Source organism: Coloeus monedula, assembly GCF_965178545.1.
Source record: "Coloeus monedula genome assembly, chromosome: 1".
Taxonomy (NCBI): domain Eukaryota; kingdom Metazoa; phylum Chordata; class Aves; order Passeriformes; family Corvidae; genus Coloeus; species Coloeus monedula.
The window spans coordinates 68,710,444-68,738,203 of record NC_138781.1 but is presented as its reverse complement, the minus strand read 5'-3'; positions in this window follow the sequence as shown (position 1 = coordinate 68,738,203).

The following is a 27,760-nucleotide window of genomic DNA, read 5'->3' as shown; positions in this document are numbered from 1 at the left end:
CTGGGCTGTTTCTGTCAGGTGCCCAGAAGAGTGGGCACAGAGATGTAGAAGCTGGTAGTCAGGATGGAAAATGTCCCCTGTGTAAAGAGACAGCAAGACACTTGAATCTTTACTCCTGCTCAAACCCCTTTCCTGGAGATTTAACAGATTCTTAGACTAGGTGCTGTCCCCTTTGTATGCATGAGATGTATGCTGCATTCCTAGGTGGTAGCAACAATCCCACACTTTTCTGACATGTGTGATCAACTGGAGATGAAATCCTAACATGAAACCTTACAATAAAAGGTTGCAGTGGGCTTATGCAGTCTTGTCAGGTTGCTGGAGTTCCAAAGTCAGCATTTTGCTTGGGTGATGACGCCAGGACCATCACATTTACTCTTCTGTTGACAGCTGCTCTGCTGATTTCCCTCTGCAAATGGCTTTGGGTTTTGCAAGTGTAACCAGTGAAGAGCCATGTGAGTGCAACAGAACCGTTTGTTACTGCAGTAGATGGAAAAAGCAAAATGCAAACACACAGAAGTCTTGCCTCCTGTATTTCAATTGCTCATTTTTTTAGAAAAACGGTGTGGCTGATGTTTGGTGGAATTTTAATACCTTTTCCTAGTGTGCATTTGTGTATTTCTTCACTCCAGACTAGCTTCATTATTGTAAAAAAGAAGTTAGTGTGCCCAAGAACCTGCTGTTGTTGAGGGTGATAACGTGGAATTTGATGAGTTAGCTACAACAGAACATTATTTCAGCAGTTATCAGAGATAGATACGTGAAATGTAAAACTGTTTAAACTTGGCAAGAGCATCCAAGATCTGCATTTTCCTGATTAGAAGTGCTAGAGTTATTGTAAAAGCAAAGCATAATTGCACCTTACTCTGCTGGCCTGTTTTTCTTCAAAACTGAAATATACAGAGAAAAACATTTGAAAATTAAGGATTTCAATGCAGTTTGAAGACCTGTGAAGAACCAGCCTTTATGAATTTTACAAAAGCCTTGCTGGGAATGTTTTAGCAATTTGTACTGGTGCATTTATAACAACGCATAGTGGTGCATAGTGGGAGTGGAAATCATGTTTTGCTGTGCATTTGTGAGCAAGGATTTTCAGTTGTATTCACTTTATAAAGATGAAAAACACTGATAAAGTAATTCAGTCATGTTCTGAGCTCTGGAACTTGCATTCTTGCAAAGGAATACTACAAATTGATTTCAGACCATTTGAGGCTGTGATTTGGTTTGTATTACCTGTCACCATAGATCTTCAGTGGTGTACACAGTTTAACATACAAGCAACATAATGGTACTAGTAATGTTTCTCTTCAGATTAAGTTAAGCAAATGTTCAGCCTTTAAATATCTATTATAATTTCTCCTGTTGTTTATAAGGGACTCCCATTGTGACCATTAAAGGAAAACATAAGGCTTATTGATACAATATCAGCTTCTCAAGGTATTTCACACTGTGCCTGTTCTAGAACTGACGGTTATCTGATATGCACTCTGGAAAAAATAGATGCCAAAACCAGTTCCCAGGTGAGAGCCTCACAGCCAGAAAGAAATAAAAAGTGCCCTCTGGCCTTCCACCATCAATTACCTCCCCTATCCCCATGCCTTTCTTCTAAGATATATTGATTTATATTTAGCTTCCTCTGAAAGGAATTTCAAGCTTTTAATGCAGTTTGTCATTTTATGCAAACCTTTACAACACAGTTTGCCTTTAGTTAGAGGGTGTCCATGCTGGGTGGTGAAAGAGTAAGCACTCTGTCCTTCATAAACTTCATGACAGCCTTTAAAATAATAGTGCTAGAATAAATTTCAAAGTGTGGCCTTAGTAGTTTTCTCTAAGAGCTCTGACAGGTAAGAACTGGCAGGGTTTGCTGTAATCTTTTATAGCCATATATTCTTGCATACAGCCTCATACTTTTGTCATAAGCTGCCTGTGAAGGCTACATAAAAGAGCAGTATTTTTCCATTCCTATTACAGGAGCAGTAACCTCTGGCTGAAAGCAAAGCGGAGAAGGAAGAGGGTGCAATTTGGATTTACCATGGCTAAATTCAGGAGTGCCTGTTTAACGGATTTTTAAACTTTTTGTTGGGTCATTCTGGATGTGTATGAATTTTTTGGTTTGTTTCTTTAATAGTTGCTGTCTCTAAATGCTCAGCATAATTCCGATTTGCTTACCTAAAGCAGAGTCTTCCTTCTGAAGTCCGGGAAGTTGTTGCAGTCTAATCCTGGCCTGAATCTGGAATCCATATTGGCATGCTTAATGGAAAATATCTCAGGGCTTCAATAACTAAACTGTAAAGATCTTCCTTCTTGTTACTCACTCTAATTTAAAAAAAAAAAAAAAAAAAAAAAAAAAAAGAAGAAGAAAAAAGGAAGAGCAACACATTGGTAGGGTTATACTGTATTTTATTGACATGGATATTCTGGTGTCAAAGCTGCTGTTTCATGTGATGAGGGGACCTCTTTTGTGTGGCTGGTTCAAACATACAAGTAGATGTGCCTGCCAGGGCTGCAGGCATTCTGGCACAGGTGATACAAGCCAGATGAATCATCAGCTCCAGCCCAGCTGCAGAACTGAAATGAAGTCCATGTGTGTCAACCACCAGTTTGTCGTGGTACAGCCTTGGCAGAAGGGCTGTGTTCTGTATCAGGGGAGCCCCAGCCTAGTGGTGTGGGGGTCACCTTGCTTAGCCTTTTGGACCAAATGATCATCAAAATCAGCCTTAAGACAGGATTCAGATGTTTTACTGAAGGAAAGAGGTTGGTTTTGTTTTGTTTGGGGTTGGGGGTTGTTGTTGTTTTGCTTGGTTTTTGGTGTATGGTGTTTTGTTTGGCTGCTTTTTTTAACGTCCTGCCTTACAGTCAGGTCAACACATGAGACCTGGAATGGTGCTAAGGTTCTGGACTGCTGGCAAGTAGTCTGCACCAAGGAAAAACAGTTTTCCAGAAGCGCTGGCTCTCCCAGGACCCAATCAAACTCTACTTTTGTTGCAGAGTACCTGCAATACAGCTTTGAGGGCTGGTTCCTGTAAAACTGTCAGACTCAGCTGAGGTTAGCAGAATGCAAACTTTTGTCTGTATTCCTGTTCCTGATCCAAGTCTGCCCTGAAGTGATCATATCTAGGGCTAGGAGAAGAGTTTAGCTTGTCCTGTCTTTAGTACATTCATCCTTGGAATACTCCTCTAGCTGTTCCAGCGTACTGCTGAATCTCTAGTACAGAGCTGGGCAACTGATCACCAAAGAAACCTGTGTGAGAGGTAAGCCTCAAGCCAAAGACAATCCCCTAGGTGTAGGGGTGGCCTTCCTTGCTTTGCCAGTCTTCACTGTTCTTGCCAAACCCGCCAGTGGCAAGCTGTGGGTTAAAAATGCTCACTTCTGGAAAGCCCCACTCACAGCCCAGCTGAGAAGCAGTTCAAAGATTGTTTTCATGCTTAGCATGTTTCACTCCTGCCTCTTCAGAGATCATGTTAATATTATCACCTCTCATCAAACATTAATCTGTACATCATTTGCCAATTGAAGCATGAGTAGGTTGCACAGATTTATTCAGCAAGCAGCAATTGCTGCCTAGACTCTGTGGTCTGGTTGTTAACAGCTGGCTGTTTGGGTTGTGTTTTTGTTAAGTGGGGAGTCTATTTATAGGCAGCAAAACACATGCACATCCTTGTCTGTGCTACTGCAGATCCTGGTTAATCTCCTCTGGTACAAAAGCCTAGTCTACCAGCTCGCATAATGTGTACTCAAATCAGCGTGGGAGACTTAGAGGTGTTGGTTTTTCTTGGTTTCTTTTCCTCTTTCTATCACTATCTTGAAGCTTTGGAGCAGACTGATAGCACAGGGGACAGGCTGCCTGAAAACTGGGGGCAAATGTTTCCCAAGATGCAGAGAAAGCAATCTATGGTGGTGTCTGACAGAAAATGTCATTAAAAATATTCTTGTGTCAAAGGATCTGATTTTAAACAAGGTATTTAATGTGTGTGTGTGTGTGTGTGTGTATCACACCCCATTCTTTACCCAGAGGAAGGCAAAGTTAGCTTTTGTTTGCTTCCTGAAAATTAGATGGCAGGCAAGGTATCTGTGGTGACAGGAGCCTGGGAGCTGTGTCATTCCTTCTCAAGGGCTGGAGCAGAAGAGGGTGTTGGCTAACACCCAGCAGAGGAAAACCTATCTGTGTCTGCACACTTGACACCATCAGTGGGATGGGGAGGTATGGCCTGGTGCTCCTGAGCACCCAGGAGTTTGTCTGTAGCACTCTGCTATTTAGAGGTGCTGCTTGCCTGAGTCACTCTTAAACACTGTTCATGCTGAAAATGAAACACTGTGATTCTAGCAGAGCACACAATGAACTGCTAATTACAAAACTGAAAACAAAGTTAAAGAGAAAAATGAGTACAGCATAATTTTACATCATGCTAAATAGTGTTTTTTTCCCCCCTTGGTTGCTTTAGTCTCCCTACTATGAGGTATTATGGCAGAGTGGGGAAACCTGGTTTCTCCCTGCAACACACTTGCGTCTTCCAGAGTTCACACACCTCAGAGCTGCTTTTCTCTCAATTTGTTCAAGAAGGATTTCCCATAATCTTGGACATCATTCTACTGCTCTCATCTTTCTGCAGTGCTCTCTTCCCAACTCATACTTCATATGTAGGAAGTAATATTTTAATTCCATCCCAGCAATTATCTATCTGTGTGGGAAAAAAAAGTCCACCAGCTGCTGTTCTGTATTGTGACGAACACACAGCAACCTGGTTTGTCTGTCCCTTCTCTCCCAGTCCCTTGTCACATGAGAGTTTGGAAATAGTTTCAATAGGTGCCTGTGAAGCAGGAGAATGAAGACTTCTGCAGGGCGCTGGAGTGAGCACAAGCACAGACTGGACTCGAGTTAGAATGATGAGTGTGCACTCCAGTCTGCACACTTGCTTCTCACAGTAAGGTCCTTAAGTGAGCAGCCTAAGAGACAAGTATGAACTTTTAAATTGTTTCAGACACTCATCTGTTTATACCTCTCCTCAGGGAGTAGGTACTTCGGTAAGTACTATATACATCCATCTGCATTTCATATTCAGGCACACAGGCATAAATACTGATGCACTAATTCAAATATAGATGAGTAGCATGCATGATGTCACAAGGATTTCTTTATAGCATCACAGTACAGCATCCCCCGAGCATCACCTATGAGGAACACAGGAATATACTGGTGGTGTGTTCTACCCTGACTGGCAATCCACTCCTAGCCAAGGATGCAAATGGATAGGCTCCAGTGCTTTCCGTAAGGAGCTGTGCCAGCATGATACAGATGATGGGAAGAGCTGAACAGATACTTAACATCTCTGTGTATATCCTCCCCATTCTGTCACAAGAGTACCTCATATAAATAAATAAAAGGGATGCTGTTAAGTCATGCCAGTCAAAAAAAAGTCTGAAGACAGACTCTGGCTGCCTGCCCGGTTGTGCTAGGTTTTCGAGGCTATGAAGCATACACTTGTGTCTGAGAAAGTATTTAACTGGTGATCCATGAACTGCTGGAGACTTAGGGTGATTTCTGAAGGAGACAATACATGTAAATAAGAGAAGAAAGACTCTTGTAATGGGACTTCAGTCTACTCTGCAGGAATCAGCACCTCAGTTAAAAAGTGCTGAGGTCTTGTAAGTTATAAAAAGTTGACACCTATTTTCTCATTTACATAAAACTTCAAGAATGCTGTAGGGCACTTGATGCCAAGGTAGCTCTGCCTTTTCTCTGTCACACTGATATTGGTGGGACTTTGGTTAGTAAACCTGCAGCTCCCACTGTCAGTTAGACTTGAGTTCAGTGTTTGGGTTTTCTTGGGGGGGGGGGGGGGGGATGTTCCTTTCTCTCCACCTAGGGCTAGTAACAGGTCACTATTTCCTCAGTTAAGTAACTTCCTGTGGTTGGGATTTGGAAATCAATAGAACTTTTTGTATTGCTTTATTCTGCTGTCCTTGAATCTCTTTGAGGAAGTCAGTGTCACTGAACCACCTCTAGAGTAATTGGAGGGCAAACATTCTGTGAGGTTTGTGCTTGTTTAAACAGTAAATTAAATTGCAGGGAAGCTGTACTCGCTCACGGATATGATGATTAGGATGTTAAAATGGTATTGGTAGGCCCACGCCTCCAGTGCCACGGGAGTCCTTAATGGGCTATAACATCACTGACCCTGTGCGATGCGACCTTGGGGTGATGCAGGGGAAACACCAAGCTGCTGCAACCTTCCCCCTCCCACACTCCAGTGTGGAGAGTTTCAGTGAAGAAGGCAAATGGTGCTAATTTTTGCTGAGGAGAAAGCACGGGCAAATCTGGGAATGTTTCTAGAGCAAAAGCAAGCACCTGACGGCTTTCAAATGTGTGTAATTTTAAAATGAAAATTAGAAATGAGCCCAAGCTGAATTTCAATTATCGTAAGATATAAATTAGAGTTGAAGCTTCAGATTAAAATGTTCATTTTTGACTATGTGGTTTCGACTTTGCTACATGAGCTTTTCTTGTGTTTTGATGTTGTCAAAATCACTTTACAGCAACAGATCCCAGTAGATTATAATAATATCTTGTAATATTTTAGTTTGTTAAATTAAAGGTTTATGGCAGCAGGATATGGTCTGAAAATCACGCTTCCACGAGTCTGGGAGCGGGGAGGAGGAACTGGGCTGTTGGTTCCCAGTGGTAAAGGAGGGGCAGGGCAGGGGTGTTGTGGTGTGTCTTATTGTCACATTCGGTGCCAGTCTGTGACTGGGAGCGGCGGCAGAAGCGCAGGACGGCGCAAATCCTGCTGGCGCTACAGCTGCAGCCCAGAAAACATTAATTCCCCCTTTCTGGGTGTGAATTCAAGCCATCCCAGGTGTGCAACATCTTCCCCTTCTCTGCTCCTCTGTCCTCACAGCCCATTATGCTTCGCTTCCCTTCTGACCACCCCTCTTTACCCTCGTCGGAGTTCGAACTCGGCACAGCGCGGGCTCTAAGGTGTTTTCCCCTTAGCCTCCGCCGTGGTTTGGGGAGGGGAGGACCGTCCATGGGACCGTTTGCTCTTTGACCACCTCCTCCTCCTCCTCCTCGCCAGGGCCGCGCCGGCTTAGTGCCGCTGCTGGCGGCCTGTGTTGGGTTTGTGCTGGGAGTCACTGCGGCTTTCCCGCTTCAGCCGCTCCGGCCCCGCTCGCCCCCAGTCGCGCGGCGGGTCCCGGGCTGTGGCGGTTGGGCGATGTCCTGTGCGGCCACCGCGCCAGGGCCGACAGCGCGTGCCCCGTCGCGTGCCCTGTCTCGCGCTATCTCTCGTGCAGGTGCGCGTGCCCTGTCTCGCGCTATCTCTCGTGCAGGTGCGCGTGCCCTGCCTCGTGCCCTGTCTCGCGCTATCTCTCGTGCAGGTGCGCGTGCCCTGCCTCGTGCCCTGTCTCGCGCTATCTCTCGTGCAGGTGCGCGTGCCCTGCCTCGTGCCCTGTCTCGCGCTCTGTCTCGCGCTATCTCTCGTGCAGGTGCGCGTGCCCTGCCTCGTGCCCTGTCTCGCGCTATCTCTCGTGCAGGTGCGCGTGCCCTGCCTCGTGCCCTGTCTCGTGCCCTGTCTCGCGCTATCTCTCGTGCAGGTGCACGTGCCCGGTCTCGCGCTCTTTCTCGTGCAGGTGCGCGTGCCCTGCCTCGCGCTCTGTCTCGCGCTCTTTCTCGTGCAGGTGCGCGTGCCCTGTCTCGCACCCTGTCTCGTGCCTGCCTCTCGCGCAAGTGCCCGGGCCTCGTGCCCCGTCACGTGGTGACTCTCGCGCAAGTGCGCATGCCCTGTCGCGTGGCCGAAGCTCGCGTGTTGTCTCGCGGCCGGATCTCGTGGCCGGTCTTGACCCATGTCTCGTGCCCTGTCACGTGCTATGTCTCGCTCAGGTGCGCGTGCCTTGTCACGTGCCTGGGCTCGTGCTGGTGCCTCGTGCCCTTTTGCGCGCCGAGTCTCGCGCGCGATCCTGCCGGTGCCGGTCACGGCCTCCAGGGGGCGCGCAGCTCCCGCCACCCACCCAGAGCTTCGCCGCGTGCCACAGGTCGCGGCTCTGAGGGGCTCAGGGAGCTCCCGGCACCACAGCGGACACATCCAGTGCAATCTCCTGCGTGTAATTCTAGATGAAGGTTAATTCAACCCCCCCAGTTTCTGTAGTTTTTAAAGCTGTTTTAACCTTTTCCCTACGCCCTTGACACGGTAGCGGGGAGCAGCGCCCCGTGTGCCATTCCCCGTTGGTCGGTTGCCCCGAGGCCCCCCTGCGCCGCTGCTCGCGGCGATCCGGCCGCGCGCTGCCGCTCGGGCCGGGGGCACGGGGGACAGATGCCGGCGACGGGGCGCGGAACGGGCGGGTTCCGGGCCGGCGCGCGGGCCCCCAGGGGCTGATGTGCCGCCGCAGCTGGGCCGCGCGAGAGGCCGGATCGCTGGATGGGGGCAATAAGGAGCCGGGCGGTAATTGCCTGTTTGACGTTTCCGAGATGCGAAGCGCGGCTGAACGGCAAGCCTGGAGTGCCCTTCAGGAGGTCATCCTCTACGTCACCAGCTTTTAGACAGGATCTGCACTTAACCTCTCTGAACAGAGGAGTTTCTAACTTAAGCTCCTCCAACGAGGAGGATACCACGATCCCCTGGATTCTACTGTGTAATATACCTACAGCTGGAAAGGCTCTCCTCCTAATATTTAACTCAATCCTCTCTACTGAAAATGGCATTCACGGTAGTATGTGTGCAAAGGGTCACATACAATCTGTTAGTATCTGAAAGCCCAACTTTTTACACTTTGGAAATCTATTATCATATTTCATCTCTTTTTTTCTTTGACTAAACAAACAAGTGTTTTAACCTTTCCTACTCATTAATGTTTTCCTAAACCTTTCAGTCTTTCTTCCTTTCCTTGTATTCTCTCCTGTTTAGCCACGTGTTCCGTAATTTGCCACACGAAAGTGAATGCAAGTACTGTGTAGTTGCCAACGTAACATGTAGTGATCACATCTACTCTGAGTGCCTGCAGTGTGCATTTATGAAATCTCTGGGAGCATTTCTACATTTATTGTAGCGTAGGGGGTTTTTTCTAGGCTGGAATCCTTACAGCAGTGGTTTGTATTGGAGGAAAAAATAGCTGAGCTTTTATCCCTAGGTAAAGCCTTTTCCTCAATCACCTGATTTTGAGTAACTAGCTAATAAAATTAAAGTGAATTTGTATCCTCCATGTGCCATGAAGCATTGCTTAGGGCTTGGACGAGGCTGTTTCTGTTTAATTAGTCTCTAGCATGTTAAAAAGGGAATTCTGAAATTTTTTTTTTTTGGTCCTGCATTAATAAAAGTTTCAGCAAGATTTCTCAAAGCGAAGGTTATAGCATCACATAACTTTGATGTGCTTGTTTCTTTGGAATTCACTTTGCTTGTAAGCAATGTGAGCCTTGGGTCTGATTGGGTTCCTCCTGGTTGTTCCCCCACTGTCCAGATTGAGGATTCAAAATACCTCTTAGAGATCCTTCAGTCCATTCCATTGATCATGTCTCTCACAAAGCAAAAGCATCCATGTGCTGTGAGGGGAATTAAATTCCCTCAGTCAGGGTTGGTGGATGTCAAGTTGGCATGTTTGCCTTGAAGGTCTACCTTGTCTTGCACAGTGAGGACGTTAATTGGGTTGTAACTGGACTTTAGGGTCCTCTGACAAGTGACTTCTGCTCTTCTAGGGCAGAACAAGCAGCCTGTGTAAATCTGTAATTGCTGAGAAGGGGAGGCTGACAGCTACAAATGTGATCTGCCACTTGGTTCCTCCTGCTCTTGGCTGCCCTGCATGCTCATTCTCTGTGAGAGGGTGGACCTTGTTTGCAAGCTGGACTTTAGCTCAGGCAGAGCCCCTTGATCCCTGGGAGCTCTTAAGGTTGAGCAGTGGGGAAGAACATTGGCACTAGACTGTGCTGAAGCCGGAGGGGATGGGAATACAAAATGCATCTGCCTCTTCAGCCTCCCAGGCTGGGTTAAACATTTCCTGGGGGCAGTTAAAAATGTGCTTTCTGGTCTGTCCCTTGAGTGTATAATGGAATTTCCCCCCGGTTCTGTGGCTGTGAGAGCGCTGCAGCAGGTGCAGCACAAAGCAATGCGCACGATCAGCCACGTGTTGCCTCCATGTGCACAAAAGGGATCACACGTGAACATGCACACAGCCCTTAACTGTGCTTTCTCTCTGGGTCCCCTGCTGGTATTTTGTGCTGCTTTGGCCACCTCTACCATCCCTCTGGCATTGGGCCTGGGCTGGTTGCGCCCAGGAGTGCACTGGCAGCATCTCTGATCACTCTGTGTCCAGGATGCTCTTTGGACTGCTGGTGGTTGATGTACAGAGTTAAGGTACTTGCCCTAAAGCGGGTCGGATGTGTCTCTGTATTTTTCTGGGAATTTTGTTTAGCATGTCCTTTTACTACATGCCAAGCCTTTCCTTGATGTTTGTAGCATCCCAGATGTTTGGATGATTTTTTTTTTCCTGTGGCATATTGCTGTGTAGCCCAGCAGGCGCAACACTTGATCTTCCTCTGCAGCTTAAAGTCTCTTGTCTTTGTAGACCTTCAGAGTAGTGACACATCTGCCTGTTATATTCTCTCACTACTTATACCTTGTGCTTTGCTTTGGGTTGCAGTATCTTATTTTAGCAAGCATAGATGCTGCAATGGGGAAATGGCTTGTTACTAGCAATGGATTTTATTCTGGCACTGCAGCTGGTTGGTTTGGTTATGTTTTTTTTTACTTAAGGAAAAGGGCTGGAATTTGCCCCTTAAAGGTGCTGTTTAGAGCAGCAGTGCTGTGCAGGGGAAGAGTGGAGATGAAAGAACAAAGAGAAATGGATGCTTGACAGTTCCCAAAGAGGGTTGTTTCCTGTAATGTCAAGTTCACTTTTTACCTGAATGTGTTCCTCAACCACAACATTTTAGGAAGTAATCCAGAGAGACAGGAAAGATTAAAAAAACCAAAACAAAACATATATGGGGGGGTGTGTGGGTATGTGTCCTGAGGCTCCATTTTTCCTGTTAGCTCTCTAAAGCATGAACTCTAAAACTCAGTTTGTTCAAGTTAATGGAAATCTGCAAACCACATTGGGTCATAGAATGGTTTGTGTTGGAAGGGGACCTAAAAGATCATCTCATTCCAGCCCCTCTGCCGTGGACAGGGACACCTCTCACTAGACCAGGTTGCTCCATGCCCCATCCAGCCTGGCCTTGAACACTGCCAGGGATGGGGCATCCACAGCTTCTCTGGGCAACCTGTTCTGGTGCCTCACCACCCTCACAGTAAAGAATTATGTGATTAAGTAAAGGTGTGAGACCTTGTACAGTTTTTAAGCTAACTAATTATATAAAATATGGTGTTGAAATTAATACATTGTGAATACAGCAGCAAAATCTCTTTGAGTAGTTTCAGAGAAAATCCTCAACTTTACCAATCCTGTACAGATTCTTGGTGTACATAATTAACCACTTAGAATGCTTTCCAAATAATTGAATGAACTATGTAGCATGTTTTTTCCTGAAAGTGCAACTTTCCCCTCTGATCTGTGTGGGAACCACATAACAGAATAAAGTACCTTACATGATCTTCTCGTTTGAGATGACAGTGAAACACAGAAAAATTCTCTGCTTGTTTCACCACAGAATGCACTTGAAGCACAGAGGTGCTTAGTGGATGACAGACTGAAAGATGTCTACTGAAGAGAAATTATTTGACTGTATGTGTGTCTATGTACATTGCTAATTTTGAGATTAAGTAGCTGGGTTGTGATGATGAACAGTTGTTGGCTACAGTTGTATGTGGTCAGCTTGTGATTTTTGCACAAAAATATGGACAGCATGAAATGTACCTGTTGTTATTACTTTTTTCAAAGGTAGTGTCTAATTAGCAGACTTAATTATTTTGCGTCTATTGAAAGCAACAGTAAGGCTTCCAATATATTGCCTTTGAGGTTTTTTCAGTAGTCATTACAGTGTTTCCTGGCATTCATCAACACTTCTAAATTACTGGGAAGAGTGTAATTAATCATTCACTTCCTTATGCTTCCTACTAGACAAACACAGATTATTGCAGGCAAGTTGAAGTAAGTAATTTCAGATTTTCAAAACATGCTGCAGCTAGTGGAATCTTGGGGTAAGCACCACTTTAAACACTCTTATCAACAGATTACAGCACAAAAGGTAGCTGAGTGCCTGACTGTAACAGGGTTTGATGACAAACTGTTTATGAGTTGTCTTTGAGGAAGGATTTCTCTGTCACTAAGTCAATAAAAATTCAAGGAAGAAGTTTATGGAATTCATTTTCAGTCCAGCCCAAGTACATCTCAAAGCAACTTGAGAAAATAGAGTTCAAGTGTTAGAAGCCTCAAATTCTGAGCCAAACCTTGTCAGCTGACAGTTTTTTCATTGGGATTAATTTAGGTTTGCTGTATTAAATCAGAAGTCATATACATAAAAGTTCTGTTTAGGCCAAAAAGGAAAAGTAAACCAAGTAGACAAGTTCAGACTACAAAGATCAGAGTTTTTATCTTTATTCTGCAAATATGGAACATTTGGAAAGCATTGCGTAAACGGAACTTATGCCAAGTTTTCTGAAATAGTTACCATCTGATTTGTCTGCATGATATTTACTTGGTAAAAATGCATATTGCTCTGTTTCTGGAAGTGAGAGCTTACCCAGGAACTGCAACCTGTAGCGACATAAAGTATGTTCTTAAGTGGTTTGTCAGCAAAAGTTTAAATCTGCTCCTGTCCCTACCCACCCAAGCTGCTTCCCAAACTCACATCACCGCTGGAATGAAAGCACTCGTGGCACTCGGAGAACAGCGGCCAAATGTGTTTAACGTGCTGCCCCGTGAGGCGGGGAGGGAACAAGCTGGCCAAGAACGAGTACAAGTACGTAGCCCAATTTCTTCTGAAAGAATGAAACAATCCTTTTATGTCCTTGTAGGAAAGTAACAGCTTTCTGTTCTCCCTCTGCAGGCTCTTTTTCTAGAAAACCGTTCTTCAAAAGAGCAGAGTGCAGCGGCATGCTTCAGCCTCCAAGATTCATACTGCTAGATTTAGGAAGTACAACTACTTTTGAATTATTGCTTAGATGAATGATAATAATAAAAGCTCACTAGCTTAAAGGAAAAAAAAAAGGACTTTTGAGCATTGTCATGTAACTAATGATAACAATGATTATTATGTTTATCTTGCCAGTTTTAACCTCATCATCAATTCCCACATTTCACCCTAGATTCCGGTCTCTAAGAAATCCATGCTACAATGAGCATTTGTTTCAGCGAAGCTTTCAACTGAATGTAAACCACAAAGGGTTTCTTTTAAGTTGGATATGAGTGGTGGTTTTTTTTTCTTCCTCCCTTCTTCTGAAGGGGAGAAGAGAAGTTCTGGAAGCCTGGTTCCTGGTCTAAAACATTAATAGCATGAAGCCTCTTCAGTGTTTTTGTGTTTAACGCTGTTTTAGAGCCTTTGCTACATAAGGGATTTAGTTGCTGAATACTTACCTAAGACCCATGTTCCCAGTTAAACATAAGAATTGACCTTACTATGTATGGAGTATATCAACAGCTTTGTTTGTTTATTTTGTTTTTTGTCTGATTAGTCTTGTCTTATTAATGCTTATTATACAGTGTGTTTAGGTTTTGGAGGGGTAAAACCTGCCATGGTAATGGAAGTAAAAGCAATCAGATAAAGGAGAGTGTCCTCGCCTGCAGACTGTGGGAAGCATTTGAGCCTGCTTCAGGCTGTGGTGCCTGGACTCCGCTTGTTGAAGGCGCTTGGCCAGAGACCGTCTCACACCTGCGCTGTGAAGGCTACAAAGGCTCGCCGGGGGAGTGACAGGACACGTAGGTGCTTCGTTTAGTCCTGTTACAGCTGTAGCCCAAGTATATTATTTTTATTCACCTTCCCCTTTAGAGTTAAATCTTGTTCCTTTATATACCTGGTAGTAAAGGAACTTAAGTGTTTTAAGTACTGCAAGAGTCCTAGAAGTAGATCCGAGTGGATTTCCATATGAGGGAATTACAAGGAGTGGGTCCTGTGGGCTTTTAGAAAGGGAAAGGAAAGAAGGGGGGGATGTAATTACCACACTGGCAATGATTCCAGTCCCTGGAGGAATGACTATTGTGTGAGGACTGCCTATCGGATGAAGTGAGTTTGTACTCTGTTTGTAGTGGCAAATTCTATGCTTGGCTCATTATGATACCTCAGTCTGAGTTAATTATAGTTTGGGATTGGGGGTGAGGAGAAAGACAGGAATGAAAGCCTCTCTCAGAAAACCTAATCCAAAGGAGAGCAGAGTGCAATTCAGTACCTTTTCTTCTGTCTGACACTTCAGCTGCTGAGAGCGCCGCACCCTTATTCACACAGACAGTGCCGTCTGTGGAAGGTCCTGTCATAAGAACCATGTGAAGCAGCCTATTGTTGGGTGCTGCTCTGAGCTGGGTACACTTCAGGGTTATAAATACTACTGAGATGTTCCAGCATTACTTATTTTCAGATCACTCTCATATTGATGCATTCCCTTGCATGTTTTCTGTTTGTGACCTATTTTTGATGCATTTCACATCTGCTTTAGCAGCTCTTTGACAACCAGAAAACAGGGCTGTTTACTGAGTTCACAGCTGCTGCTAATATCTGTATAACTAGCCAGAACTGACTGTTTTCTTGCTTAGCTCATCCTGTTGAATGAACCTCTCCGCAGGGTTTGTTACAAGTTTGTTTCAACTGGAATGCTATCAAAAGTTTCCACACATTTATGAAATTCTCATACTTCAGCCTTCCTAGAAACCCAGAAACATATGCACCCTCACTAATTCCAGTAACTTTCTTCTGTTTCCCATGGTTTAACTACATCAGCTTTTCACAGATAGTGAAAACAGCCTGTATAAATGGGATGAAATTCCTGCTGTCATTTGTTAACACTAGTGCTACTGACAGCTTTGCACTTGAACGGGGTCTTTAAGGACATGAGTCTTCTCATCTAGTTTAAGGACACTGTTACCTATCGCTTCATATTGCAGTGTTTCATTATGGTAGCTCAATTACCTTATTTTTCACATAGTTTTTTTGTATACAGATGACGTTTGAAGAGGGGTAGGAATGTAAATTAATCCTGCAGCATTTCCTCGTATCACCTTTAGCGAGTGGCTTGCTCACGGTGCATCATCTCTCAATGAGGCTGCATCCTGTAAGGCTGAATTCCTACCTGTGCCATCATCTGAGTGTTCATGAGTGGTTTGGTACTCTTGCAGTTCATTGTGCTATGGATTAGTTACCTTCAGGACACTTGTTCCCACCAAAGAAAGAGATTATTGGACCTTTGTGGTTTAGGTGCAAGAAGTCACAGCTGTGTGAGGTCTGAACAGTTTGCTTTTGTTGTTGTTTGGTCAATGCTTAGGCATTGATTAAACACACAATATTGCCAGCAGTCGGTGTGTGTGCTTCTGGAAGTGAACAGAGGTCCCAGTCTCCATGAAGCAATTAAGGTGGGGACACACTTCTTCAGTTCCAGCTGTTTGAGCCTTTCCTGATTTTAAAATACTGTTCAGAGCTGTTATTGATCATCTCCCAAGTGTTCACGTTTTTAATAATTGTGTTTCCTAAGCCACATCGTGGATCTCAACTTTCAAGCCTTTCTGTATCCTCGTGGGGTAAATGTTACCAGGTTAGCTGTGATCTGAATTACAGATGTGGATACAGAGGCACAAAGGGTATAAAAGATCTGCCAAAGTCATTTCAGTGCATCAGAGACAAAATTAGGCAAAAAGATTTCTGACTCCCACCTGTGTCCTACTCTTCCAAGCAATTTTCATGCTTCATTCAATTTTGGAGCTTTTGCTGTCACGGTATCTCACAGGTAGCTTTCATTTCTTAATGGTTTTGAAGATTGATTTTCACCACTCCCACCCCCAGTCCATTTCCAGTTGTTAATGAAGTATATATTGAATTTTCTTTGGTCCATTGTGAAGCTCCTGATGGTGACTCTGAAGTATTTTCAGATTCCTACGTGCTTGTTCTTAGACAATGACAGAAAATGTGGTGACGAGCCTCTACTCTCATTTTACCAGCTACAGCCAACAGGAGATACAAGACCATTTGTTTGGGCTCCTTGTAGATGCACTAAGATATTTAATTGCTGATAGGCTTTTCAGTGTGCGTTGTTCCCCTTCAGATGACCAGTGTTGTGGGGTAGCTTAAAAATATTTCTTGTGGTAGTTAACTAAACTTGGAAAATACTTGTTTGTAGTGTTGTGACAATGACAAGGTGACTGCCTATCATAAGAGCTCATAAACCAGTTTTTGGTACCTAGAAGTTGTTGTCCACTGATGTTAAAGGAAACCTAGATGCACAGCAACCTTCTCTGAACCTCTGTTTCTTTCACCTGTCTCAGATAGTCACTCTGGGAAGGGAAATCTTGGTTTTCTGAGATATCTGCTTGTTTTGATTTGTTCTAAGGGGAGCCTGGGTGAGTAGCTGATACTACGTACTTAAACTTGAGATGGCTAAATCTGTCCAACCAAAATCCCACCTTAGTTTAAGGCAAAACATAATAGTGGTGGCATAAATGGATTGAGAGTGGGCATTGTGCACTTGAAAGTGGGAAGTGAAGTGCCTTCTGTTATTTTACACAAGTCTCAGCATTGCTTTGCTGCACTGGGAGGTAGGGACTACCAGAAATTAATCCAGTCAACAAAGCTGTTTGTGGAGGTCATGGTAAGAACACAACTCGTTGACTCATAGATTCCTTGCCAAAACATCACCTCTTCTACATCTGTGAGTCTCCTCCAATCTTTCTGCATCAAACCTCATCTTTGTTCCTTTAGCTTTTTTTTGCTCTCTGTGAATTCATTCAGCTGGAGAGACGGCAGGTATTCATCAAGGCAGCTCCCTGCTTCCTACCCAGGTGATTCTGATGAACCCTTAGCACCCTTCCATATAGTCAGGAAAATTTCTTTCTAGGGCTTTGCTGATGTATCATTTTCCAGCTGCAGTAGGGCAGTGTATGGATTGGTAAGCTGACACCTGTGGACTTGACCTGTATAGGCTCATTAGGTCCCTGGGAGGTTCCTGGAGAAGACTGTGGAAAAGTGCAGGCAGAACAAATGCTAAAATACAGCAAACATATTCCTCCATGGAGAAATTCATCCAGTTGCGAAGTAGCTGAGGTGAAAAGAGACCACTGGAAATAGTCCACACCCAGTGCTCAGGTACCTTGTCCAGTCACGTTCTGTGCATCTTCAAAGATGGAGACTCCACACCCTCTCTGGGCAACCTGTGCCAGTGTCCAATCATGCCAGCAGTAAAAGTTTTATCTATAAAGGGCATTTAAATGGAGTTCCCTGTATTTCAAATTGTGCCCACCGCGATTCGAAAGGAAGAGGCAGTTGTGTAGGTGGGTTTTAGCAGAGTCAGGAGAAAGGAAACAAAGCATTAGACTGCGGTAAAACAGGGAATTCGGTAGCAAAAATGACGAATTTCCACGGCACAGTGCACATCAGCACATTCTAAAGATTGGAAGAGGGAAATCCTTCCAGCACCAACTGAGATAGATGAGGTAGTTCACACCTTTCAGAATTACAGTTTGAGGCAGCCTGAAACACGATGGAGAGTGAGCTATGTCAGCATATGCTTGGAGCATGTTCTCAATTTTATCTGTACATGTGAGCACAAGAAAATTCTCCTGTTTTTCAGAGCCGAGCAGGATTTCTCTAGCACAATTCTGTGGCAGTGGGCAAATTCCACAGGAAAGCTTTACAGCCACAGAACATATAAAGTCTGGAACATGGATAAACTGGTTAGGATAAAATAGAAACCAGCAAAACCCTCTGCCAAAATCTGAAGTGAAATGAATAGAGGTTCAAAAAAAGTTCATTCAGTATGCCTGGCTCCTTGTTTCCATAATTTAGGAATAATTACATTTTTGTCACTAACATTGTTTTTAAATGTCAATAGAAACCAGACAAGTATATTTGTAAACCCAGCCCTGTCACATTGAATATATTAGGTTTTCCAGTACCAGCCTCTTTTAAGTAAGAGGCTGAGGAAACATTAAAAGCTCTGTAACTCTCAAGTGTTAGGAAGCTATTGAAAGAGCTTGTTAGGCCTTATGACAAGCAGGTTGAAATATAGGCCTCGAGCTTTGTGAAGGAGCTGGAAAGCTGTGGTTGAAGAGAGGACAGTGTCCAAGAGTTTGTAGACCAGATGATTTGTGCAAAGGGGATATTGGAAGGTTCAAGGCAAGATACACAAATGGGGCTACCCAGAGGGACAGTGTTAAACTGAGACCAAAGTGCTTCCCTAGCTTGGTTTCTAAACATCAGTTAGTCTGTCTAACCAAAGAAGGCATTTTCAGTTAAAGTTTCTTCCTGTCCACGCTCAGGCCAAGGAGCCATTTTCTGTTACCTAATTGACTACATTTGTTCTGACCCAACTTCCCTTAGCCTTTTACTTAGTGAGACTGTGGGTCTTTCTGCTAATCCAGAACAGCACATGATTCTCTTCTGACAGTCCTAGATGGGTTTAGTTAACCCTGTCCTTCCCTCCTGGTTCTGTTCTTATCCCTCTGCTTTGGTATTGTGCTTAAATAGGCCACCTTCTTTACACCTACCATTCATTTTCTGGAGAAGCTTTTTGGTTCTGTCGTCTTCTACTAGACCAGCTTGGGTTCCTAGGAAATTTAAGTTAGCCTCTGGCAAGATAGATCCTACTAACAAAACATATATTTTCCATGTTCTTGGATCCACTGCCATGGCACAAGCAACAAGAAAAAATAAATGAATAAAGGTTGTTCCTAGCATTTATAGTTTTGAATGCAAATTTGAAGATGTGAGCTGAGCACAGTGATAACTTATGTGACTTGCAGGCCTCTTTGAGCTATAACTTGGAGGTGTGTACCTAGTCTTGTTCATATCACCATGGGATTGAGAGCTCCCCAGGAATATTCTTTTTAAAAAAACCCTTGATCTTCAATGAAGATGCATAGTAAAGAAAATGTAACTCTACAGAGACAGCTTGTAAGAATCACTGCATCCATTTCATGGGGTTTAATTGTATGTAATTCATAGTCCTGTCAAAATGTAACTGAGCTAAAGTTATCTGCCACTTTAAAACTAGGTTCTAGAGGCCCTCAGCATAGGTATCATCATTAGGCTATGTCAGCTCAAGAATGAGTTCCTCGAAAAGTGGATCAGGAAACTGTTACAGCTAAGCAGTTGTATGGCTGTTGACGGCTAGCTAGAGAATATTACATTACACTAACTCAATTTTTTTCCCAAAGGATAGGAATTTTTTACGCTTATTTCCTTTTTTACAGATATGACAGATCTGGGATATGTAAAACAGAAGAGAATAGGGAAGCAGGAACATTAAAAAAAACCCCCAGTGGTTTGAAATCCTAGCTTTCTAATACCTTTTTGAGTTATATATATGTTCTCTCTCTTTTACATAACATAGCTGGTTGGGAAAAAAAATCTTTCCAGTTAAGGTTGTAATCTGCCAGTATTTGTTGCTAAACTTTCCAGATCATCCCTTGTCAACCTAAGATTATTTTCCCTAATCCCTGCTGCACCTTAAACACATCACCAGGCATTCACCAAAGAAAGGTTAGTCCCAACTGCCTCTGCAAACACAACATCTCTGAGTCACTACAGACATTCTTCGTGTAATCCCATGGTCCCTGAGCAGTTCCAAACAGGCCACTCATTCCAGCCTTACCAACATATTTCTCACTGAGTCAGGAAGGACACAGAGCCTTTGCGTAACCCTGCTGTCATGCAGAAATGTCACTGTCTGTGAACAATACCAGATTACACCAGACAAAACCCAGTCTGAAGAGTGAAGTGAATTTCGTCATTAAAAACCAGAACAAAACTAAATGATAACACTCTCTACTCAGAGTACCTGACAGATACTGGGTATATAAACCTACATTCCTCCAAAGTCACATACTTGGGGGTGTATGGAACCATCCTGAGCAACAGTGCATGGCCACACCACAAAACAAGGGCAAATTTCTTCACTCCATGTTTATTTATATCACATCTCTTTGGACATTTTCCTCTTACTGAGTGCAGTAGCTGGAACCTGTTCTTCCAGCTTCATTATATGAAGGTAAAAGTCTCAGCTTTAGAAACCAGCATTGCTGGGCTTGAAAAACATTATCTTCTCCCATTTCATGGCTCAGGAATTCATACTCTGCTACTCACCAGCTCAATGACTTTCCTGTAGCTGAAGTTTTGTTACGGTAAGTTGAAGAATTCTGTGAAAATCTAGAATTATCTCTTCTTTTTCACATTATGTATTTTCTAGGGGTTCTTTATTTTACCAGAGGGATAATGAAGTAATCCCTGAAGAGCATCTTATTTGCTGATTGTGTTGTAATCATCATATGCCTAATACAAAGTGTGGATTCCTCATCTTAATAATATTCTCCTGGAGGGGAGGCTGGAGTCAGGGAAAACTCCTGTGTAGCTAACCTTGGCAGTATTCAGTGTGTCTAGCAGATGCCAAGTGCAATGTTCTGGAATAAATCATTGCTAGCTAAATCTTAGGTAATATAACAAGTTAAATATATGAATGTGTTATTTTAGCAAATGCATGCTGTCAGCTCTAATCCTGGGTTTCCAGCCTCTAAAAATGCAGGTGGTGCATATTAGTGATGAAGTGAACAGTTTGAGGAGGAAGGAATTTAAAAGTATCCTGAATTCAAATTACTTGATGTAGAAAGTTGAAACGCTTATATCCATGGGAAAATTTTCCTTTTTCCTTTTTTTTTGTAAACCACTCAAGTGCAGATACACTTCCTCTTTTACTACCACTTGTTTGCGGGGAGCAGGAGGTTTTGGAAATTTGAGAAAATAACTTGTAATTCTGTAGAACTTTCACTAGCTCTGTTTGGGCTGTAATTTGCAGCCTGAAAGACATAGATATAAAGAAAACACTACCAGGAAATAATGTGGCTTAGATTAATTGATGTTGCTGCACATGTTTAAGTCAATTACTCAGAGGAAACACAAAAATTCTTAACTGTTTATGGTACCTAAAACCAGTATAAATAAAGCACTGCTCTCCAAAACTTAGAGAATTTTTTATCTTAGGAGGATTAAGTGACTTCACTTATTTTCTTTAAAGAAAACAAAACTAGTATTCTGTCTCTTTTCTAATATTTTTCAGCATAATTTTTTTTCTTTATAAAAAGAAAATGAATGAACACAGTTGATACTAAAGATTAAAGTATCTTTCTACATTTGCTGAGCAGTAATTTGTTTATTTTTCACACTGATAAATTTTGAGGTAAAATTATTAATCTGTCCACTTTCTATTATTAGGTATATTCAACAGTAAAAAATGTAGTGGAAAGGACTTAAGAAAGGCTCGTGGGGGCAGATGGGAGAAAAAATTAAGTGAACTTTAAGGTCAGTGTCATAAAGTTACCAACCTAACCTGATTATTTTCTGCCCTCTGGAGAGGGGAGAATCTTACACAACTGCATTAAAGTTGAGAAAAATGAGAAGCTGAAGAGGAAATTGTATTACTCACTGAGGTAGATTATGTTGTACAGTTAACAAATGATGGCTAGTTAGATTCCTTAAAAAAAAGGCACTGAAGTCATGTAACTGAACAAAGAAAAGGTAACTATAAAAATCTTGCACCTTAGCTGTGAAAGTGAGGTGAATATCCCTTAGTATACACCTGGCTTCTCTTTTGTAGGCAGCCAAAGGCTTTCCACTAAGAGGAATACATTGTTTACAGGTTTGGAAAGGTCCATTCTGTATCCCAACAGTCATCTTTTTATGATGGCATGGCAAAATCTAGATAGTGTCCTACTGTTTTCACTGACTCTGCAGCTTCACTTTCCTGAGCCACCAAGGTTATTTCTAGGTGGAGGTGCGTTTCTGCAAAGAGAAATTGTGAGGGAACTGAAGAGCGGATCTCTCTCGTATGTACCCTGCATCATCCATGTGAGCTGCAGGGCTGTGTCAGTCAGGGGAGAAGAGCACTAGGGATGCTGTGACTCTGTCTTACTGGCTGGTGGCTCAGCCTGTGCCTTCCTGCTGTCAGGCAGTATGTAGACTTTTGGATTGGGGTGATGGGGTGCTGAGCACTGAGTGTTGGAAAATGGAAGAATCAAGGGAACGCACCTTCACCTGACCTTCGTCATGATGGCTAAGGACAAAGGGATCTCAACTCTTTGATTTTTCTGTGGTAATGGGCTTTTTAATCTTGAGTGGCCTACCTGTATGTGAAGCCTCTATCCTTGTACTTTATTCAGAAAGCACAAGATGTTTTTTGATTGATTCAAACTGAAGTGCTCACATTGAAAACATTTCCAGAGTTACACAGTCTAGAAGAAATACAAAATTAAAGTCCTTCAGTGTAGAAGTATACATGAAATGATGGATATTTCTGTAGCTTTGAAAACCGGGTTGTCCTTCAACTCCTACTTCAAATTCATTTTGGGAAACTTTTTCAGTAAATGAACACTGTTAAAACTCAGTCTCTTTTCTGGGTAGAAGGGCCAGCAACATTTTTACGAGCTGTCTCACAGATGAAATGTGCTTATTAACAGCACTTAAGTTGCTTGCCTGTTGCAAAGTAAAATTAGGTGCCTTTAATCAAACAATTTTTCATGCACTAAATGCCCTATTTTGACTTTTATCTATGCCTGGACTTCAAATGCAAAATTGTACAAGGTGCTAATTTTGGCACATTTATTTGAGAAATAGCATGTACATTTCTGATATGTACATTAAATTTTATGTCTATTAGTTAGTGTATATATTTTCCTTAGTTATTAGAGGGGCAGGCCAAGAGATATCCTGGACTCAGTAACATGGGTGCTAATGCTCTGATTGGGTGCACTGACAGAGTAATAATACTGTTGTATTTCTTGAAAGTGTTTTTGGTGCAGAGTACTTGAAAATAAATGGAATAGAAATATTACTGTACAACACACCATAATCTTTTAGCTAAGCCTGATATAAAGAGAAATGAGTTGTTTGCTGCACTGCTTTGAAATGCAAGAACTTAAAATAGAGGCATTGGTTTATTCTGCCTTTTGTTACACTCAGAGCTTTGGAAATGTGCAGAGCAGGGAACACAGACTTATTTTTTTCCCCCTCTTTTAACAACCGAGGGTTTAGAGTGGCTGCTGGCGCAGGAGGAAATGCCATTAGATAGATACAAGAAAAGCCAATATTCCGTGTTATTCGTGCAGACAACTAACATTTGAAACTTGCACGAACTGCTTCCACTTAAAAGCTGTCAGTCACATTGGTTATAAAAAGCCCAGAGCACTCAGGGACTGTCAATCAGTTCTTAGGAGAAAGAGCTGACATCTTAACATTTACTTTGCCAGTATTTACCAGATGCAGAAAACCAAAGGGTGAAAATTCAAATGAAAACACACATTCTCGCTGATCATATAATACAAGGGAAACATTTAGATCAGTTACTGTAGCTGCTCACCTAGGAGCCTCCAATCCCGAGAAGGTTTTTCTCTCTTGCTCTATGAATAGATCTGTTGCAGGCTGGCTCCGCAGTGTTGCAGGGAAAAGGCTTTTGCAGACACTGTCTGCGGAGGGCTGTCACGTCAGGTGAGGAAACAGTTTAACTCTGGCCCATTAAGTCTAGAGGAGTAGCATGAAATGTGCAGAGGACTTGGAAAGGGCACATAAAGGGCATCTACCTTGCTTTTTTTCTTATGGTAATAGGTATGTGGGTGTTGTAATTATCAGGCTGATGACATGTTCTCGTGCAAGAAGGGGATTGGCAAGGAAAGGAAGAGGAGGAACCAGTTAATTCAAATACGTCTTCTGATCTTTTTCTGTATGTTTCTAGATCTAGTTATCCCTGGATTACCCTGATATTTTAGATACTGATCCTGGTGCTTCAGTGGGCCTGCAGCTGTTCGTAGCACTGTGAATTCAGCAGCTGTGACCTCTAGTCAGAACCACTGTTGTTGTCACAGAGCAGGAGGTATAGGTGCAGCTGTGAGCAAGGTGCAGAGCTGGTGTTCACGTATTGCAAGCTTATACACGTGCTGCTCTACTGAAGGTAAAAGGAGTGTTGTCTCTGAGGGTGCCTCCAGCAGTTCCCTGGACCTGAGTGCCCAGTATTGCATTCCCACAGCTGCATGCATCTGAAGGCATCCATGGGACTCTTGGTCCATCTTTGACCAGACTGCCAGTCTAAGTTGGCATGGCCAAACACGACAACTATGGAAATGTTCAGAACCCTGCTTTAAATAAAGTCATTCATGTGGGTGCCTTTTTACCAGAGTCTTCTGGAAGCAAGCACCTTCCAGTGTTTATGTCTCTTGGAGTGGTGCAGCCAACATCTGCAGTGAGTTGTTCACCAATGATCCCAGAGGTTTTGTTCATGTGTGCATCTAAATGTTAAGTCTCACAATCCTAATGCAGTCTTTGGTTCTGTGGAGTCTTCCACATCTTCCATGTGGAATTCCTCCTGCCATATGGAGCAGAATTTTGTCCCAGATCAAACCTCTAGATAAGGTTTTTGGAAAACTATTGTAACTGTAGATACTTATGTATAAACAACTAGAACCAAAGTCATGTTCTCATTCAGTTTCCATTGTAGTCAATGGAAGTTAAATCAACTTATTATGGAATTAGTAAGTTTATGGAATCAAGTGATTTGGTTTACCTTGGAGTAGACACATCTCAGCTGTCAGCAGAATAGTCCTATAAACTTCATTGACTATATTGAGTAGATCTCCTTTGATGGTAGTAGGAATTCATACGCTTATTGCATATTAAGTGCCTTAATCTTGAACCAAATCCCACCCTTGCAGCCAGCTGCTTAAGTGACTCTGCCAATTGGGAGGACTTCCCTACTGGGATTATAGCCTTGTCTTGAAACTTGTGTTCCCACAAACATGGAGCTGCCATATTTTCTTTCATAGCAGGGCTGTCTGACATGATATATACACACTTTAACCTTTCAGTTGTCTTTAACTTGCATGCAGACAGCCCTACAGCTGTGGCAGCCCAAAGCCCACTGTGGCTAAGCAGACCAAGTATTTACCAGTTACTCCAGATCTTTCTCTGTGTATTTGTGTGTCAGGTTTATATATTAACCAGTGGTATGAAGAATACCAATTCAGGTTATAGAATATGGGTAAACTAATTACATGACAATTAACAAGGTCTTGCTGCTGTAAGTGTGTATAGGTGCAAGGAAACTATGTTATCTGTCACAGATTACTGTAGGGTTCAGGTAGTACAATAGGATCAAACAATGTGTTTGGGGACTTGATTGGAGATAAAAGCTTCCTCTTTTCCCCTTGGAAGGGGGGAAAAACTGGAGCAGTATACACCACTGCTTGTGACCTTTAGTTACCAAGGGAAAAAGCATTTTCCCATTGTTCCTTACATGTCTGTCTGTTTATACATGGGCCAGGCCTGTATTCTCTAGTGCTTTATTTTTGTGTTAGGAAGTTGTTTCTTCCCCTTGGGAGACTCTTCATCCTCCTTTTGAGGGTAAATAATGAATGCTATTCACCATAACAATAAGTCTAGAAAAGTAACAGAAAACAAAATGTCCCTGTATACATTTTGAATAGCTGAAAGTTGATTACATCAATGCTCTGTTAATCATCTTCAGATTTTAATGCCAGAAACCAGAAGGCTGTGATTTGTATGAACCAGAGGTTGGGACTAAGAGAAAGATCAATAGGTTAATGTAAGAAAATGTAGGCTGAATGTGTCTTGAGTAATTTCCTAATAGAAGTAACCGCTGGTATGCAGAACAGACTACTGTGGTCCACAGAGGATGTAAAATAAAATGTGTATTTTTTTTTTTATTTCTCAAAATACTACAGAAGTTATATGTGAAAAATACAGAGCAGAAGAAAGAACTTGTGTTATATCCTCATGTCCTCTGTGTCCTGTGGTCCATGTCCTAGGGGTCCTTTATTGTACAACATCTAAGATACAGAGCACATGGGGTCAGGAAAACAGTTAATGAACTCCTGTATGTACTGGTTATCCCTTTGCTCCCCTCCTCTGATGATGCAGAAAGTCAGAAAACTCTTGATGATGTAACCTGGAGCTCTACCAGACAAAGAGGAGATTGTAATAGAGAGAGTCTAAGACTTGCCTTCCTGGGCAAGATATGGCATTCCCAGAAGTGCCAATTCCTTGTCTGCAGATCATGAGCTGGAGACCTGTTCCCGTGCTGTGCAAGTTACTGCTACTGGCTGAATGCCAGCCTGTAGTATGGGGGATCCCCTTGTGAAATTTCTTCCAAGAACTAAATATAAATTCCGTTAATTCACTCTTACCTGAGAACATTGGAGTTAACTAGTTATGTGCATTAACTTTTAAAAATCCAGTCTGAGGTAGTTCAAAGAGCTCTTAACAGTGAAATAAAAATAAAGTCCTCTTCACCTCAAATATAGTGGTTTTAGGGTAAACTTCAGGTATTGAATCATCCCTTCCTTTGCAAAAGTGAATGATTCTAAATTGTTGGAGCAGTTTCCCTCTTTTCATCTAGTGATCATAGCAGCATACAAGAGGAATTCCATTAATATTATCCAGGTGAAGGAAAATAGGAACTGACCTAAAGTAATGTAATGTTGGGTAAATCATTGGCTAACAAGGCAGCATGTACTTCAGACGGCTTCTTTCTCTGAACAACATCCAGAATTTTAGACATAACTTTAAAGATAAGAAAATGGCTTCTGAAATGGTTGTTTTACTGGATGCTTGTTGAGAATGAACAGAGTTTTACACCTTTTGGAAGTCCCTTTTACTTAAAGCAGCTGTGACTGTCAGTCATTGGCAATGCTCATAATGTTTTGGGAAAAGTGATTATAATTCTTACATGTGCAGATATTAAAAGGAGGCAGAGTTTTCCCTGCTGTCAAAAGCTAATTTTGTTTTAAAGTGACAAATAAAATGAAATTCTAATACATGTGGGAATTTGAGAAAACCAAACATATTATTAAAAAATCGTCGGAAAAAGACACAAGGCAAATGTGAGTATTCCATTTGCAAATTTCAAATTACTTCTTAGACTGTTGCAGTAAAACAAAGTTAGTATTGCTAATGTAAAGGTATGACATGTTATGAGCTTGGCTTTTAAAAAAGTTGTGGTAATTTCTTGTTTTATGTTGCCTTTTGATTTCTCCGCTTTTTTTTAATCTCTGGACTTCACACTTTCAAGTTTTTTCCACAACAGCAAGGCCTGTGTATTTTATAAGAATTATATATGTATGTATATATTTGGTAAAATATATGATTATTGGAAAACTAAGTGACTTGAGGAAAAGGGCCTTCAAGAGAAACATCAAATACTCTGAGATTCATAATAAAGTCTTAGGAGCTGGCAGCATAAAATGAGGGAGTATTTGCAAAGGCTCTATAGCAGTGAATAGAGAGAAGGCCTCTGGGACAGTTAGGTTGGGCTTCTGTTTTGGATGACCTTGTTCTCCATTGGGGTCACTTCTCCACTGCCTGTAGAAAGAAACATGGTCTCACCAGGCTGGAGATGGCTTTTGTGAACAGCTCTTAAAGGGAACATGAAAGGAGACTTTTAATGTAACAAGCTGCACTTCTAATCCCACGTGTCTTGTAGTGATCTCAGGATACATGAGGGCTGTAATTCTGTCCTGAATGAGATGTGCTGGTCCAGCCTACTAGAGAGCTAACACCTACCGTGTGCATAGATCTGTACTGAATAGTTGCTGCTGGATACCTGCCGGAGTTTGGGAAAGGGTGATAAACATGTTTGTGACAGCCCG